Source organism: Macaca nemestrina, chromosome 11 (assembly GCF_043159975.1).
Source record: "Macaca nemestrina isolate mMacNem1 chromosome 11, mMacNem.hap1, whole genome shotgun sequence".
Lineage (NCBI taxonomy): Eukaryota > Metazoa > Chordata > Mammalia > Primates > Cercopithecidae > Macaca > Macaca nemestrina.
Genome location: NC_092135.1, coordinates 58218453 through 58236728, shown reverse-complemented (window position 1 = coordinate 58236728; position 18276 = coordinate 58218453). Strand labels below are relative to the sequence as shown.

The window sequence follows — 18276 nt, the reverse complement described above, 5'->3', positions numbered from 1 at the left end:
ACAGTGTGGCATTCTAGGAACCAGGATCTGCACCATAACTTTGTATGCTTGAAGTATACTATTCAGAGAAACAACTACAGAGGTGGTTTGAGTTTAACTTTTAAGAATGATCAGAGACAAATATTTGACCGATACATATAATATTTACTGATGGATGTTCAAATAATTATTATTCTAAATATACTGAGACATCAAATAAATGGAGAACTTTTCCATCTCACTCATAATTCTACCTAAAAGAAATTTCAATTGCTCATTTCATGGTGATATTTTAAAAATGTTAATCTGATCCTGTCACCATCCCAGCCCCACCCCCGCTACCTAAAACCCTTAATGACTCTTCACAGGACCAGCTCCTTAGAGGAGTTCTAGGTTGACTCTCCACTCTTCTTCACCAGGTTCCAGGCATGCTGGCCTTCACTTCCTTACACACACCCAGATTGTTCCTGTCTCAGGACCTCCCAGTATATTCTCCTTCTTTTGGGATGCTCTTTCTCACATTCTTTACATAGTTAATTCCTCCTTCACTTTCACTTTGCATTGTTCCAGTTGCTTCCTTAGAGAGGCCCTTCCTGGTATCCCAGGACCTCAAAGTTGCCATCCTTCATGGTCTCCTGTTCTTTCTTTATATGGCACCTACTGCATTTTATAACTATTCATTTATTTGTGTGTTTCTTTAGTATCTTTAGCATCTTGTCCACAACTGTGTACCTAGCACAAATAGTAAGCAGTCAGTAACTGTGTGCTAACTTGGTAAATACTCAAGTAACATTGCATGAAAAGAGTAAATAATTGAAATGGTGTGTTGTCCTTACATCTTTTCTATGTCTAGTTTAAACAGTCTACATCTCATGAGGTTTCCTCAAAGAACCCATTATATTATTATCTTAATTTGAACAGTAACAACACAGACATGTATTGAGTTATTATCTGGATGTAACAATAAAGGTAAAGTAGATATGGTTTCTACTTTGATAGAACTCAGTATAAGCAGGAGATAAACATAGAGGTCATGGCAAGGGCTTGTGTTTGGGGGCAAGATGGAGAGAATAGAGGAAATGTTCATAGAGGAGATGACATTGAAGCTTAGTGGGTTGGGAAGGGGGAGTGAATTTTGTTAGCTGGAGAAGGCTGGAAAGCCACTCTTGGCATAAAACTATCATGAGCTAAGGTAGAGGGGCACCAAAGTGTATGCTGGATTCAGGAAATTGGTGAGAAGTTCCGCGTGGCTGAGGGTGCTTGTGAAGAAGAGTGGGTAAGGAGAAGAGTGGTAGGAGATGACACGAGAAAGATAGATTGGATGGAGGTTCTGGGTCATTTGGGTGATTTTCCTGGGGAGCTTGGGTGTTATTTTGTAGGCCATGAAATGTTTGAAGCATGGGAATGAGAAAGCAGATCTGTGTTTGAGAAACATGATGCTGAAGTGGTGGCAATGCATTGTTGAGCGAGTGGGAAGTGACATAAGAGGGCAATAAATATAAGTCAAATTTGGCAAAAGTGAGGTTGTTATGGGGAGAGAAAGAAAGAAGGGATCACTTTTAAAATTCTTTTTTTTTAAATTATCAAAGTAACGCATGCTTACAGGGATAATTTGGAAAATGCAGAAAGTTATAAAAAAGAAAAGAAAGATCATAATATGGTATGTGGAGAGAAAAGCAGAATCAAGGGGAAATACTTTTATAATGGTAAGGGTGAGAAGGGAAACTTTTGGAAAGGATCCAGAAGGATCCTCCCTTTTAGAGATCTCTAGTTTATTTCTTTTTTGCAGGCCTTAATTCTGTCCATCTGGAGGCACCACAACCTTTTGGATCTCCAGGGTTTTGCACGTATTGTTTTTCTTCTCTCTGGACTAGTTCCCCCTGCTATTCCGTTCTCCCCGTTTTGCCTGGCAAACTTTTATTCCCTATTCAAGCCAATAGTAATACTAATAATAAGCATCATCATCATCATCATCATCATCCTCATCATAGCAGTAGTTGCAGAAGCACACAATGGTCACCTATCCAGTGCTTATCCCTGTGGTTAGTGCTTTGTTAATCCTTACGTGAGTCCTGTAAGGTAAGCACTACTATTACCGCATCCTACAGATGAAGACACTAAGGTATTACAAGGTTAAGTGACTTGAACAAATGTAAATATCACAGCTTATCACTTCCCTCACCAAGTTTGGAGCCCCTGTAATGTGATCTCATAAGCTCCTAATTTCTCCTGGGAGACTTTTATCATATTCGTACTTGTTTGATGAATGCCAGTTTTCTCTGCTGGACTGTAAGCCCTGTGAGAGCAGGTAGTACGTCTGTCTTGTTCTCTGCTATACCCTCCAGTGCTTAGCTTTGTGATTACCTAGTACGTAGTAGGGTGCTCAGTTAACCAAGCAGTTGACACTTTCGATCACCGTTCTTGTAATAAGGTCAGTCTAAACCTGTTGCACTGACCTGTAAAAGTGCACACCTTGGAAGGGAATACAGTTGGCCTTCCCTATCTGCAGGTTCTGCATCCATGGATTGAACAACCACAGATTGAAAATATTTTTAAAAATAAACAACGAATAACAATGCAACGAAAATATAGTGTAACCACTATTTACATAGCATTTATGTTGTATTACGTGTTACTAATATAAGTAATTAAGAGATGATTTAAATATACGGGGAGATGTCCCTAGGTTATATGCAAATACTATGTCATTTTATATAAGGAACTTAAGCATCTGGGGATTTTGGTGTCTTCTGGGGGTCCTGGAACCCATCTCCCATGGATAAGGAACGACTACTTATTAGCTCACCGTGACAGCCCTGGGACCTTTAGATGAGGACTTTGGGATTTCCTGGGAGCTCAGAGGCTTCCAGATCAATCTATATCTTTCTTTTTTTTTCTATCTCCTGTAAGTTCCATTAATTCCATGGAGCCTTCTCATAACTGATCTCATTTTCTAGGCCTCAAACTAGATCACATCCCCATGGAGGTCCAGATAACAAGGACTCTAGTCCTGCCATGATTGATACTTAAATTCTTTGTACAGCCTCTTTTAAGGGGTTCAGGTTTGCTTTTATTCAGATTTTATTTGGTTTTCACTAGATAGATAAAACTTAAATATAAGATTTTATAATTTGAAAAAAAACTTAGATGGAAATAATAAAAGGATGATTTTTTAAGATAATGCTGCATTGGCCAGGCGCGGTGCCTCATGCCTGTAATCCCAACACTTTAGGAGGCCGAGGAGGGTGGATTACCTGAGGTCAGGAGTTCAAGACCAGCCTGGCCAACATGGTGAAACCTTGTCATCTCTACTAAAAATACAAAATTTAGCTGGGAGTGGTGGCACACGCCTGTAATCCCAGCTACTCGGGAGGCTGAGGCAGGAGAATTGCTTGGGCCCGGGAGATGGAGGTTGCAGTGAGCCAAGATTGCACCACTGCACTCCAGCCTGACTGACAGAGCAAGACTCTTGTCTCAAAAAAAAAAAAAGATAAAATAGTGCTGCATTAAACGTTTTATTTCTGTATTTTGTCTGATGCATTGGGTTTAAGTGGATCTGAAAATTACTAATAAAGAGCACACTAGGGTTATTTTACTACCAAAATGATAAATTATTGATACTTACATTTTAATCCAAATACAGATTATACTTGTATATTCTAAAGGAAATACTTTTTTTTGATTGGTTTTGGATCTGTTGCTTCTTTATTTCATTTATCAAAGGAGATAAAAACTGTGAAGGCACTGGAAGGTGAACACTTACCAGGGTTAATCATGGATATTTTGAACAAAACAACCAACACTCAAAGAGCAAACATTTAAATTGGTTTAACACAGCAGATAAATTTAGAGATCCTGACTCGTTCTTTGACAATTAATACAAAACACCAAGAAAATAAACATGTTATGACATTTTCTCTAGTATTTATTTATTTAGTTAGTTTTTCTGAGGCAGGGTCTTTCTCTGTCACCCAGGCTGGAATACAGTGGTGCTCCTCACAGCTCACTGCAGCCTCAAACTCCAGGGCTCAAGGGATCCCACTTCAGCCTCCCAACTAGCTGGGACTGCAGGCATGCAGCACCATATCTGACTGATTTTTATATTTTTTTTGTAGAGATGGGGTCTCACTATGTTGCCCTGACCTCAAATGATCCTCCTGCCTTGGCCTCCCAAAGTGCTGGGATTACAGGCATGAGCCACTGCACCTGTCCTTTTTCTAGTTCTAGATACTTGAGTTTTTGTTGTTGTTGTTGTTTTCTTATCAAAAATCAGTCGCAGTATTAAGTAAAGTATTTAAGTCAGGTCAACGCAAGTTTCAAAATACTGGCTTGGGAGCTACTTCAGACTTTATCTTTGTCTTCCTGTTTAATTATAGACTGGAAAAGGAAGACAGCGTTTCCTGCTTTTGCAGTTTCCTAATGATGATATCTCAGCTTGTAATGATTTAATCCAAAGGAAGAAGGCATTCTGTGTACATCTGCAAAACAAACCACCACTATTACAAACTGGGTTAATGATCTTCAAGTAGTCAAGTGATTTCTACCATTTCACTTTATTTAAAAATGAATACAACTTTCTAAAATGATTATTAGACTAAAATGTATTAGAGCTGATATTATGGAAATAATATAATAGACAATATTATAAAAAGATATAAAGATAATTGTTATAAGCCAGTAAAAACTAACTGTTTGACAGCATTTTATGGCTGGTCCTGTTATCAGATTTTGTTACTTTGGGCATGAAAATGAAAGTTAACATAGCCTATGGTCTGATTAGCTTATTTATAAAAATATTTTTCAGTGTTTTACATTTATTCAACCCTCTAAGAGTGCTGAGTGCTAAGGATTCAGTGATGAGTAAGAGTCAGATCAGAGTCTTGGGGAAGGGTGATGGCTGTATCTTCTGCATGGTTATCAAGAGCATCATCCAGTTCTCTGTAAGAGCTACTGCAGCATCTCTTGACCCCCAGCTCTCAGAAGAGCATGCCCTAGTGTCTCTTGATCTTTGGATTTTCAAGTACCATTTTAGCGATCTAGTTAGGAATTGCAGAAAGAATAGACAAAGAGTCATTCACGCTGTCTCAAGTATAAATGGACATTTGTGGCAGGAATGTCCTGTACTACATTCTAGCAGTATAAAAATAAAGGCCACATTGCTGGCCTCCAGGAACTTACAGTTCAGCGGGGGAAAGAAACAAATATGCAGAATTTCACCATCCAGTGGAGCAGTGCTTTTATCCTTTTATAAGTATCCTTTTCTAATACTGTATATTCTTGTATCATTTTAAAAATACCAGTTCTAATAATATCAGTAAGCATAGACTTTCATGAAGAACAAAATAGAGTTATGGATTTAGCAACCCTGTTTGACTTTCTTCCTGCAGCTCCATTTCTTAGCTTCTTTGCAGTACGTTTGGAGGCCTGTGATTGAGTTGTGGTAAGTGGAATGTGGGCAGAAGGAACATATACCGCATCTTGGCCTGGGCATAAAATCTCCTGTACAAGCCTTCATGATCTTTCTTCACTTTCTGAGATGACCTTGGAGGTCAGGTGTAGAAGGTGGCCACGTTATTGGACCTTGAAGGATGACCATGTGCAGCTCACTTGCCCACCTAGAAATACTATCCCTGTCCCTGGACTATTGAACTGGAATATAAATGAGAAGTAAACTTTCACTATGTCTTTAAGATTTGAAGGTTATTTCTAAGTACTTCATCTGTACTGATTAACACACTCTACTTTGCATTCTCAGGCTGCCTGCCTGGAGTAAGCATTAGTTACATGAAGAAGGGGCGCAAGGTATTCCTGGTGGAGAATAGCATGAGGTGGGAAGAAAGCTTGGAACTTTCAGGCGCCAATCAGTAGTCTGGTGTGGCCAGGGCGCACCAGCAGTAGAGGGCAGTATTCATGACGAGAATGGAGAGGAAAGTCAAGGCAAGCACGTGGAACGTTTTGTGGGATGGGAGAGGAAAGCCCTGTCAACCGGAGGGGACAGCAGTCCGAGGAATGGGGAGTAAAATGGGGTGGACAAACAAAAAAGAAAAGGAGCTAGCCTGTATCTGGTAATTAGTTTAAAACAGAAACAATTTCTTATAATAGAGATAAGTTTTGATAGTGGACATGTCCAGTGGGTTCTCTCACATACACGGTTTCCAAAAGTATGTAAGTTAGACCCTTCCATTGATGTTGATATGTCCATGAATGTGGACAGAGCATGAGAAAAGCAAAGATGCTGAGAACACTTGGCCTAAGAGGAAACAGAGAGACCATAATCTCTACCTTCAAGTGTCAGAAAGGATCGCAAGTAAAAGACGTGTCCTACTTGGCTAAGTGACCTCTAAGGATGAGTTAGAACAAACAGGTAGAAGCGTTGGGAGACAGATGTGGGCTCCGCATAAGGAGGAACTTTGTCATAATTGCCTGAAGAGCAATCGGCCAATCCCGTAGAAGATGGCAATGAGTTTATGAACAGGAAGAGTTCAAATAGACTGGTTCTTAACATGGAGGGTCTGTCATAGACAGGGTTCAAGTATTGGATGAGGCTGGGACTAGGTAACTTTTGGAGCCTTTACTTATAGTCTCATATTCTTTGATGCTTGTCTGAAATGTAAAACTTTTTGAAGGTGGATGTTATTTAAACTCTGATTTCAATGTGAAGGAAATGTTATGATAATGATATAAGGCTGAAAAACTTTCAAAGAAAGCAAGCTATTCTTGCCCAAATGTCTTTACCTAGAGTTAACCACTTGACACTTAATACTTTTTTTTTTTTTTTTTTTTGGAGTTGATGGATATGCATTTAATCCAGTTAACATAGCCAAATGGACCTTGCAATGATATCACTGAACGATATCTCCAAGAGAATGTGAGACCTCAGCAGCAAGGCAGTGGGGTGAATGAAAAGGCAGATACTATCTTCCTCTGAGATTTTGGGAGAAGAAACTTTCCCTTAACTCCCTTATTTATGAAAAACAGATAGCTTAGTTGTTCCTCTGAAACTGTCAGAATTTCTCCCATCACTGCCTCTGAACTGATGGATGGGGATTGGTCTTGCTTACTAAATGTGCATTGTAGCAAGACACAACTTTATTTAAAATACCATTAAGATGCAAGCGCATTATGGCTACTCTGAAGGCCTTCACTTACAACATGAATTATTCAAATAGCTTCTTAATAACTGCATTGATTTCCACAGTTAAAAGCAGATCAGATTATGGAATCTGCTCAATACCACTTAAATGTTTATAGATGTTAGAGTTGACAAAGACCTTTTAGACACCGATAATTCCTTTCACTGATCAGAATGCTAGAGATTTGGCATTGCTAGTAATGCTTTGTGATTATTTTTAATGAATCAGGAACACTGTAACAGCAATCATTTGAGGTCTTCATTCTTATTCCATTTTAGTCCCAGAGTCATTGCCTGAAAATCTAGTTATGCTAAAAATCTGACCAGAAACTTTTACATTTATATTGATCAGAAGCTTTTATATGTTTCTTTTGTGAAGATCAATGTGGTAAACATGTCTTAACCTGCGTGTATTATTTAATATTTAATATTTAATAATCTGAATATTTAAAAATATCTATGAATATTTATAATGATAAAATCCAATAAGGTTTCAGTTTCTCAGTTGCTTTTAGTACCCTGTGAAAAGGTAAAAGGGGGCAAGTTTACTAGTATGAGAAGAAATTATAGGTGGAATAAAAATTAGATCTTACATTCTTTCTGATTCTCCCCTTATTTGGAAGTCTCTGGGAAGGGAAATTTCCAGAGTGGATTGATTAGTCTGCTCGGGCTGCCATAACAAGATACCATAGACTGGGTGGTTTAAACAGCAGAAATTTATTTTTTCACAGTTCTGGAGGATGGAAGCCCAAGATTGGGGTGCCAGCATGGTCAGGTTCCAGAGAGGGCTCTTCCTGATCGCAGAGGGCGTCTCCCTGCTGTGTGTGCACGTGTCTTTCCTTAGTGCATGTGTGTTTGTTTGGTGCTGGGGTTGGGGGGTCTCTTCCTCTCTCTTCCTCTTCTTGTAAGGCCACCAGACCTGTAGGATTGGGACCCCAGCCTTTGATCTCATTTAACTTTAATTACCTCCTACAGCCCCTATCTCCAAATACAGTCAGAGTAGGAGTAAGGGCTTCAACATAGCCATTTTTGGGAGGCATAGTTCAGTCCACAGCACAAAGGCAGTGGGTTCTGGAGTCAGACTGCCTGAGTTTGAATGCAACGCGGGGCAAGTTACCCTTTTTGTTTCTCGGTTTTCTGTACACTGAGAATAGCGATAGTAATTTCACAGCTTTATCATGTTGAATAAATGAATTAAGACAGACATGCAAAGTACATAGAACAGTACATGGCATTTATAAAGTGCTCAATAAACGTTAGTTATTATTAATAAATATGTAACTAGATATTTGTACTTTTAGCTGAGACTTTATGATTTTATATATGTGGCCTCCACGTACTTTATGTTTACATATCAAATGATTTTTGGCATCAGGATTCAGAGTATGCCTTGAAAAATTTCTCCATGAATCTTGATAGATGCTTAAATACAAGGGAATAGAGTGTGTTCTATTTTATAAAATGTAGTTTATAATATTTGTAAAGAAGTTGTTCCATTTTCCCACTTAGCCCTTATGCTCTCACACACACTGGTTTTCTACCTGTACAATAAAAAACAGAATGTTGTTGTAGACCTTATTACTGTGGAAATCAAAGTACTTCATTCATAACAAGAAATTCAGTAATCTTTGGACTCTTCCTAAAGAGAGTTTGCGGTCAAAGATATCCCCGTTTAGTTAGTGTCTGGGAAAGCTAAGTAGAGAGCAGTTGACATCTTACTAGAAACTACAAGTAGAGTTTCTGCAAGTACAGAAGTACAAGTACTACAAGTACAGAAACTCTACAAGTAATGTAGAGTGGCCTAATTCATTGGCCAATATTCTATTTCTTGTGTTAATGGAATTTGAATTAAAATGTGACAGAAAGCACACTAGGCCATTCTTGCATTGCTATAAAGAAATATCTGAGGCTGGGTAATTTATGCAGAAAGGAGGTTTGATTGACTCACAGTTCTGCAGGCTGTACAGGAAGCATGGCACCGGCATCTGCTTAGCTTCTGGGGAGGCTTTGACTCATGGCAGAAGGCAAAGTGGGAGCAGGCACTTCACCTGGCGAAAGCAGGAACCAGAGACAGAGAGTGGGGGTTGGGGGAGGTGCCACACACTGTTGAATGACCAGATCTCAGTGTGAACTCAGAGCAAGAGCTCACACATCACCAGGAGATGGCCCAGGCTATTCATGAGGGATCCACCCCCACGATCCAAACACCTCCCATCAGGCTGCACCTCCAATATTGGAGATCACATTTCAGCATGAGATTTGGGTGGGGACAAATACTCAAACTATATCACATGCTTAACTGATTCTCAAATCTTTCATGATTGTCATTATACTATGAGGCTGTCTTCAGTTCTTCTGGGCTCCTTCTAAGTCCAGAGGAGGAGCTGTGGAGCTGTGTTCTCTTTCTGCATAAGTCAAGGGTTTTTGTTTGTTTGTTTGTTTGTTTTTAAGACAAGATCTCACTGTGTCACCCAGGCTGGAGTGCAGTGACGCAATCTCAGCTCACTGCAACCTCTGCCTCCTGGGTTCAAGCAATTCTTCTGCCTCAGCCTCCCAAGTAGTTGGGATTAGAGGAGCCTACCACCATGCCTGGCTAGTTTTTCTATTTTTAGTTAAGGTGGGATTTAACCATGTTGGCCAGGCTAGTCTTGAACTCCTGACCTCAAGTGATCCACCCACCTCTGCCTCCCAAAGTGCTGAGATTACAGGCGTGAGCCACCACGCCCGGCCTCAAGGTCATTTTTATTTGGCAGGCAGGGTTTAAAAAGAAACAAGAAAGAGAAAAAAAGAAAGAAACCGCCCATGAGTTCCCTTAGTGCCCTTTCTAACAGGCAGTTGTTCCTTCCTGCCTTCTGCTGCCTGAGTTGGGCCTCCTGTTGCCTCTCTATTCCATTTCAAGTACAGGAACAAGTCATGGATATTTTACACTTAGAAACATTTCATTCTAAATAGTTGTACTTATGAGTCAAATTTTAAGACTTTCACTAAAATTAGAACCTAAGAGTCTTTTTATATCTGAGCTCCTGCTTTAAAAAAATCAAAGTGAAATATTTATATAACGCAAAGTCTCTAGCTGCTGTAGGATGTGCAGTTTAAATGATCTATCCTTGTAATACTTCTCAGTATTGGGATGGCTAGTTCTACTAGAATATTGAATGCAGCAGAAAATAAAATCAGCATAGCGTGGGCATGTACAACTTGCATGTAAACTAAGGTGTTTAAATTATATTTCAAATACACTGGATACTACTATTTCCCAAACTACGGGCAAATGTAGTACTAAGAAGCAGTCTCTGTAGGAAAAAAATGAAATGTTATGCCTATTTCTATACTAAAAATTTAATTTGAATTGAGTTATAAACCCAAATATAAACTCAGAACTGTAAATCTTCTAGAAGAAGACATGGAAACGTGTCATTGTGACCTCAGAGTAGGCAAAACTTTTTTGCACATGACACAAAAAGCACAAATCATAAACAAAGAAATTGAGAAATTGGACATTATCAAAATTAAACATTTCTGCTTACCAAAATATGCTATCTTTAAGAAACTGAATAGACAGGTTCCAACTTGGAAAATGTTCATAGCTTATATATCTGACAAAGTATTTGGATCTGGAATACATAAAGGATTTCTACAAATCTACCATAAAAAGACAAACAATCCAATTAAAAACTTGAAAAGGCACTGCACTAAAGAAGATATATGAATGGCTAGTAACCTTGAAAAAGGTGGTTCACATCATTAGATATCGGGGAAAATGCAAATTATAGCCGTAATTCGAGACCATTTCACATTCACTAGAATAGGTAACATAAAAAAGACGGCCAACACCTAATGTTAGGGAGGGTGTATAGCATTTGGTATTCTTAATCATAGTGGGAATGTAAAATGGTCTAACTATATTAGAGAACTGTTCAACAGTTTCTTATAAAATTTTTGTCTCACTCTGTTGCCTAGGCTGGAGTGCAGTCGTGTGAGCATAGCTCACTGCAGCCTCAAACTCTTAGGCTCAAGAGATCCTCTTGCTTTAGCCTCCCTAGTAGCTGCAACTACAGGCACATGCCCCTATACCCAGATAATTTTTGAATTTTTTGTAGAGACGCAGTCTTGCCATGTTCCCCAGGTCGGTCTTGAATTCCTGGGCTCAAGCAGTGCTCCTACCTTGGTCTCCCAAAGTGCTGAGATTACAGGCGTGAGTCACTATGCCCGCCCTCTTAAAAGTTAAACATACATTTAATACATTTACCTTGTATGATCCAGAAATACCACCCTTAGGTATTTACCAAAAAGAAATAAAAACATAGGTTCACAGAAAAAGATTTACAGAAAGATGTTTTGCAGCCTGATTTATTTATTTATTTATTTATTTATTTAATTTTTTTTTTTTGAGACGGAGTCTCTGTTTGTCGCCCAGGCTGGAGTGCAATGGTGTGATCTCGGCTTAGCTCACTGCAAGCTCCGCCTCCCAGGTTCACACCATTCTCTTGTCTCAGCCTCTCAAGTAGCTGGGACTACAGGCGCCCTCCACCACGCCCAGCTAAGTTTTTGTATTTTTAGTAGAGACAGAGTTTCGCCATGTTAGCCAGGATGGTCTCGATCTCCTGACCTCATGATCCGCCCACCTTGGCCTTCCAAAGTGCTGGGATTACAGGCGTGAGCCACCGTGCCCGGCCTTAAGCAGCCTTATTTTTAAAGCCCCAAACTGGAAGCAATCCAAATGTCCATTAACAGGAGAATGGGTAAACAAATTACCTTAAAATATCATACTACTTAGCAATAAAAAAATACAAGCAACTGATTGGAGCAACAATATTGATGACTCTCAAAAACACGCCAAGTGAAAGAAGCCAGTTACAAAAAAAGTCTATCCTGTGATTTCATCTACATGAAATCCAGATATAGGCAAAACTCCTCTATGATGACAGATGTCAGACAGTGGTTGGGGAGGGCATTGACAGGAAAGGGACATGAGGGAACACTCATGGAAGGAAATGTCTCATGTCTTGTTTTCAATGGTGGTTACACAACTGTATATCGTTGTCAAAACTCACGAACTGAACACTTAAGATCTATGTATTTTATTCTATGTTAATTATATATCATTTTTTTTAAAAAGCAAAAAGAGTCTACCTTCCCCCACTAAAATGATTGCACACTGATGAATAATCCAAGATGGAAACCTAGAGGATGTGAGATGTTGTAGGTGAGATTTCTTGGGAGAAAGTGATAGCTGCCTACAATGTGCACAAATACATCTGTGCTGTAAGAATCCCTAGAAAGAATGTTACAGAGAGTGATCTCAAGTCAACAACCTACTAAGGAAATGGAAATGGAAAGTACTGTACATTTCCATTTCTGTACCAGCAGATCTAGGGACATCACCGGAGAGGCCATTTTAGAGTGACTAGATTTTAGTAAGGGTTGGGGAGAGATGGGGACGGGCTTTGCTAGCAGTAAATATGGCGACTCTCATGCCTCATCCAGTGGAGAAGGTGGTACGTGGAGATCCTTCCTGGGGTATTTCAGGTGTTCTTCAGCTTGGGAGTCAAATGATGGATGAAAGATCAGTTGGTGAGTGTATGCTGAAGGTGGAACTGAGGTGGAAACATCCTCAAGTCAGGGATGCTGGATTCATTTTAGGTGTCAGAATTGTTCTTGTATACTGTTTCTCGAGGCCAGGGATGTTGGGTCCTGCCTTAGATAGGAGGTGAAGTTCATGTGGTCAGGCTTCCTAATGGAGAAGGATAAATCCTTTATGTTCACAGTCACAAGAAAGTATTGAGCCTCCAAAGATTGCCTTTCGTCTGCATAAACAATAGACTTTTTATATAACCTGATTCCCCTATGGAGTCTCATAATGATCTCAAAGAATATTCTTGACTTCTGAATGCTTTCAATGCTACTGAAAGGAAAAAGGACTTGAGAAGTCAGAGAGGGTATCAACATCAAAGTGATGGCTTCCCTTCCCGCACTGGTAGGAACAGGAGAACCTAAGGCATTTCTTAGTTTTTGTCCAGGTCCTGTCAAAAATCTCAGCTAATCTCCCTGATCACAGGAGTAAAAGTGGTATGAACAAGGTGATTCTCCTGCCTTTTAAGAGTCAGGCTTTTAGAAACTGTTTTAGAGAATTTCACTTGTATATCATTAATCCCTTAAATGAGGTAGTATCTGATATGGCGATAATTGGAACTTGATTTTAGAAAAACTGTGACATATAACTCAGGTCCCTTGAAAATCAGTGCCTGTGATTTTTCCTGAATGACAGCTATGTGTAGCGCAGGCAATATGGACCATTCCTTTGTATCTGTAGCCCTCAGAATTTGAACATTTTCAATGTTATACATTCCTAAGATGCAAAAATGTTCTGAGACAGTGTCCATCAAACCCTTGGGAAGTGGATCCAGAAGAAGTGTCGTATTCACATACTGCCTTTGTTCATATTGTTACGGACATTTCAAGATTCATTTGTCAGCCACAAAGTTGGTCATATTTCAACATCTGTTACTCCTTCATTGTTACTGATGGAAAGATGAAGATTCTGTGTAGTGAATACTTGATTGGAGTGTTGACATTTCTGACAGAACTGGCAATTTTTGAAATTGAGTGAGGCATTAGGTAGGCAGCTTTATGGATTCTATACTACTTTCCTATGGATTATATACTATTCTTGCTAATTGTGCGAAACTGGGAGGGACTTCAAGAAAAATGAGCAACTGAAATAGAATGACAGAAAATCTTGAATTATTTTAGGTCCAGACTAAATTAATCTTCTTTGCCTAAATTTCCTAAATTTCTAGGCTTTGCACTTCTCCCTTCCCAAGAGTTCCTTTAGAAGGGCTCAGGTGGGAGCAACAAACTAGACCAAAAATGAAGCAGGTGGCAGTGGTGGAGGTAAGTTAGGTGTCCCTAAGGGCAACCATGAAGTTCTGGAATGGTGGCCTTTGGGATAGTAGTTGTCAATTTGCTATTCTATTTCTATGTAAGTTTTCTTTCTTTCCTTTAACATCACTCTTCCAGGGTCCAAGCTAAATGAATGGGGCACCATACAGTAGGTTTTACCTTGGAGAGTATTCCCTTTGGGCACTGTAGACTTCTCTAGCTATGCTCCCCAGGTTTATCTGGTTATTTTTCTTCTTTGCCCTTCAAATTTCTGTATAAAGACCTTAGCTGCAGATTCTTTTGCTAAACACATTGTCTTCAAAAAGTGTGAAAATGGAGGCTATGCTTTTCCAGGAACCCATTACTCTGCTAGCTCCTTTAAAATTTTATTTTTAGTAGGTGGTGGCAATAAGAATGAGACGAATGTAGCAGAAAACCTCAGGGATGAGCTCTCTGTCTGGGTGGGCCTTTTCCATGACAGCAGCACCCTCGGAGATATTTGTGTTCAGCCATATTTAAACTTGAGTGAAAACGGACAACTGAAAAGTTAGTTCTTGTATTAACAATGAAAGAAAGAGAAATTACTACTTTTCAAGTTACTTTTAAAATTCAGAATAAAAAGGAGAAGTAGCAAGCTTGGTAATCAAGTAAAGTAATAGATAACATATCAACCCAAAACTTTGTGGCTTAAAAAAGTAATGATTTCTTATTTCTCATTATTCTGTGGCTCAGGAATTTGGAGGGGCGGTTGGCTGTTCCACATGTCATCTGGGTGAGTCAGTGGGCTGCATTCAGCAGGGAGCTTGGATGAGCTAGAATATTAGGAAGGTTTACCTTTTAATAGCTGGTGCCTCTTGCTTTGTTGTTAGCATTTATGTCTCTATATGGATAGCTTGGCCTTTCTCACAGGTCAGTGGTCTCAAGATAGTTGAACTTTTTACCTGGTGGTCAGCTTCCAAGAGGAGAGAAATAAGCTGCCAGGAGCAACATCACCTCCACCACACATTATTGGTCAAAGTAACTCACCATGCCAGCCCAAATCCGAGCAGAGATGAGGTAGATTCTACCTTTTCAGGTGAGTACCAGAAAGGAAGGAATTGACAGTGGCTCTTTGGAGATTATCTATCACAGTTACTTACATATGTTACTTAAGTTGAAAGGGACCACTGTAGCAGTTAAAAGTGGTGACTTTAACTTTTTTCCAGTCAAGTAGCAATCATGAAAGCTTTATTGATAATCTCGTGGACTCATGGAGGTGACTTGAAGAATCCTATAATGTTCATCAAAACGTCTCCTGCTCCTCTGTACCCCAGTCAAATTATCCATTCTCGTTAAATAATAACTTGGCTATTGATGGAACATTTAGTTACACACTCTAAGTCGTTAGGATACTATAATGAATGCATTCTTGAGTGCTAGGAAATTTAGGCAAAGAAGATTAATTTAGTCTGGACCTAAAATAATTCAAGATTTTCTGTCATTCTATTTCAGTTGCTCATATAACTTCTTGCTTTTTCATACTTTTTATATGAGGAGTATAGGTTTGTTTTCTCATAGCCAGAGATGATCTTGAAAATAAGTGCCTTTTTTGACAGAAATAATAAGGCTGGAATTCTAACGTAAAAGGTCCTCCCAAATACAAAGAAAAGCCTAAGGCTTGGACAGTATAAAAATCTGCCATTCCTATTGCATTCCAAATATTAAACAATAAAATATACTATATAATTGTTACTTTATTAAATACTCTGAAGAAAGAGACATGGAATAGCAATCAGAGGACTGATGTTCAGGTCACCTTTGGCAAATCACTTAACTTCAAGCCTTTCTTTTAATCTGTAAAATGAGGAGAATAATTTCTTCTCCACCTACCTCAGTGTTTGTGATACTTAAATGAATAAAAGTATTTAGGACCCACACATAAGGCATAATAACTGTATGATTAAAAAATTGTTGGTATACCAAAAAAAGAGAGAAAAAAACCCAATTAAATATTTATATGTCCCTCATAAGGGGCTCATGGTCTCAATAGATTGTATGTTCAGTAGGTTATTTAGTTAAGGCATAGTGATAGTTTAAAATAACCTCACTCTTTCCATAGAAAGTTAGCAAGATCTTTCTTTTCATGTCTGCTTGGTTCTGCTTATTCTATAGAAAGCTGGGGTCATGTTGAACTGCCCTGGCTAAAATACCAGTCCCCTTTATATGTCTAATTCCTGGAAAAGCTGGGTAACATGGCAGAACAGTAACAATAGGAGTCAGGGCTGGGCTTGTCTTTTCTGCCCTGGGATTCTTACCATTTCTGGCTGTCTTTGACCAGGAAGTCAAAGCTCCTTTTATTTATTTGTAGTCCAAGCTCTTTTTCATGGCTGATTTAGTAAAGATTTTTAAAGATCATCAGATAAGCATCAGATAAAAATAATTCTAGACTCCTGCTGGCCACAAGATAATTGCCATATTTGACTGATCTTAAACAATAGTTTCATTTTTCAGGGATTTAGTTAATTATAAGCCTGTGCTGTCTAATATGGTAGCCACAAACCCTATTTAAATTTAAATTACTTAAAATTAAAAATTAAGTTTCTTAGTTATGCTAGCCATATTTCAAGTGCCCATTAGCTGCATGTGGCTAGAGGCCACCATATTAGCACAGATGTAGAACATTTTCATCGTCACAGAAAATTCTAATGGATAGCACTGTTAGAGACTTCTTTCTAACCTGTGCGTTGCTGTTTTTCTTTCTTGCTATCTCCATCAAAGGCTCTTTCTTTCATGTTTATTTGTTTTGGGTGAGCAAAGTTGGGGGAAAAGGAGCTCACACTCATGCCCTATTTTTTAGTAATATTGATGAAATAGTTGGTGATTTGATGGACTGAAACTATTGGCTAGAGTAAGATTTTGAAAATATTTTTGAATTTAATATATATGTATTGCCCAAAGCAGTAGTTGTAGAGGTTTTTATTTGGTTTTTAAATGGACTAGAATCCTGTATCAGCTAAACACTTCTCATGAACTAGCGACTACAGTTTTTCTATTGAATGTTATTTTGTTACTTTTAAAAGTTTTATTTTATGACAATCTCCTCTACTACAGTGAAAATTTGGCTCCTGTGCTCATATCGAAGTCATTTGAACTAGTATATGCCCTTTTCTCAATTTAAATGCAATTTCTAATCCAAGATCCATTCAGATCTTGATATATGCCAATTAAAATATTGACTTTAAACAAAAGGGTCATAAAAAAGGTGAGATTAAAATGATTAGGAGCTGAATCCTTATCACATAATCCAAAGTAAACGAGGATTGCACAATGCCATACTTGAGGAAGCACAGTTCAGTTGCATAGACATGTTCCTAGATATTCCAAACTGCTTTGAAATTTTAGTGCTTTGTGTTGAAAGATTGATATTAAAATATACTTGGGAATTAAAATTCACTTTATGATGAATTGTTGCTAAAAGGCTTTAAGATAGCACTGTGAAGACATGATATGTAAAAGAACAGTCTCCAAAGCCAAGCCACATTTCTGCGAATCAGAATCAGAACATTTTGTGTAGGCAGTGTGGCTTACCAAATGTGTCTTTCATAAAGGAAACCTATTTTTCACTTTAACATTGACATAATTTATGTAAATCCAGGAATCAAAATTATACCTCAGTGTCACTTAATGTTTGTTATTTGGACCAAATTTCAGTTGGTTTAATTGTGAAACTAAAAATGGAATTTTGTTGCTGAAAACTTGAATTCAGTGAACTCAAGTTCTCATAACTGTTAACAAACTTGTTTTAAAGTTTTTTTGTTTTGTTTTGTGTTTTTGGAGACAAGGTCTCACACTGTGGGCCAGGCTAAAGTGCAGTGGCACAATCTCAGCTCACTGCAGCCTCAACCTCCAGGCTCAAGTGATCCTCCTACCTCAGCCTCCTGAGTAGCTGAGACTATAGGCGTGCACCACCACACCTGGCTAGTTTTTGTATTTTTTTGTAGAGATGGGGTTTCGCCATGTTGCCCAGGCTGGTCTTGAACTCTTGAGCCCAAGCAATCCACCAGCCTTGGCCTCCCAAAGTGCTGGGATCACGAGTGCGAGCTACCTTACCCAGTCTAAAGAATTTTTTTTAAATGTTCATTTCAAAACCAGTGAGAGTAGGTGCTCACCCAGGAGATGTGACCAGTTAACTAGGAGCCAGGAACCTCAGAAGAGAAGAGTAGCTCATAACTCAGCTTGCTGGATCCAACATGATGAGAATTCCTTCAGGGCTGGGAGACTAGGGTGATTTCCCAGGTCTAATT

The 18276-nt window shown here is 38.8% G+C and overlaps 1 protein-coding gene across 4 annotated transcripts in view; it reads left to right on the top strand.

Moving 5' to 3' along the window:
• The window catches only part of LOC105493171 (RNA binding motif single stranded interacting protein 1), a 217694-nt gene that overhangs the window by 38368 nt on the left and 161050 nt on the right, over positions 1-18276 (top strand). The window lies entirely within an intron of this gene.